At 37.3% G+C, this 988-nt stretch overlaps 1 protein-coding gene across 1 annotated transcript in view; it reads right to left on the reverse strand.

The window, feature by feature from the left end:
• Positions 1-988, reverse strand: part of TMPRSS7 (transmembrane protease, serine 7) — a 70,504-nt gene that overhangs the window by 48,437 nt on the left and 21,079 nt on the right. The window lies entirely within an intron of this gene.

A 988-nucleotide genomic window follows, 5' to 3' on the forward strand; every position in this document is an offset into this window, starting at 1 on the left:
TAAAAAGTCATTAAGAAGACAAGAAAGAAAGAAAAGATAAAAGGATCAGAAGAGACTCTAAAATGTGCTCTTCAAAGTAGAGATGCTAAAACAAATGGAAGAAATGAGGTTACAGGATCTGAACAGAAAAATTCAAAGGTCAACAAGACAAAGTCAAATATTATAATGAAAAGTGCAAAGATCTGGAGTTGGAAAACAAAAAGGAAAGAACACACTCAGCATTTTTCAAGCTGAGGGAACTGAAGAAAAAATTCAATCCTTGACTTTTGTTATTGAAGGACTTTCTGGGTAAATTACTGAATGATGCAGAAAGCATCAAAAGAAGATGAAAGGAATACACAGAGTCACTGTACCAAAAGTAAATGGTCGATGTTCAACCATTTCAAGAGCTAGCATATGATTAAGAGCCAATGATACTATAGGAAGAAGTCCAAGGTGCCGTGAAGGAATTAAGCAAAGAACAAGGCACCAGGAATTGATGGAATGCAAACTGAAATTTTTCAACAAAGTGAGGCGGCACTGGTGGCACTCACTTATCTATGCCAAGAAATTTGGAAGACAATCATCTGGCCAACTGAATGGAAGAGATCCATATTTGTGCCTATTCCAAAGAGAGGTGACCCAACAGAATGCAGAAATCATCAGACAATATCTTTGATATCCCATGCGAATGAAGTTTTACTAAAGATAGTACAGAAACAATGCAAGCATACATTGATAGAGAACCTCCAGAGGTTCAAGCCAGATTCAGAAGAGGACATGGAATGAAGAATATAATTTCTGACATCATGTGGATCTTGGTTGAAAGCAGAGAATACCAGAAAGATGTTTACCTGTGCTTTATTGACTATGCAAAGGCTTTCAGTTGTGTGGCTCACGACAAGCTATGGACAACACTGCAAACTAGAGTATTCCAGAACACTTAATTGTGCTCATGAGAAACCTATACATAGACCAAGAGGCAGTTGTTAGAATAGAACATGGGAAC

This window comes from Chrysochloris asiatica, unplaced genomic scaffold, assembly GCF_000296735.1.
Source record: "Chrysochloris asiatica unplaced genomic scaffold, ChrAsi1.0 scaffold00061, whole genome shotgun sequence".
Lineage (NCBI taxonomy): Eukaryota > Metazoa > Chordata > Mammalia > Afrosoricida > Chrysochloridae > Chrysochloris > Chrysochloris asiatica.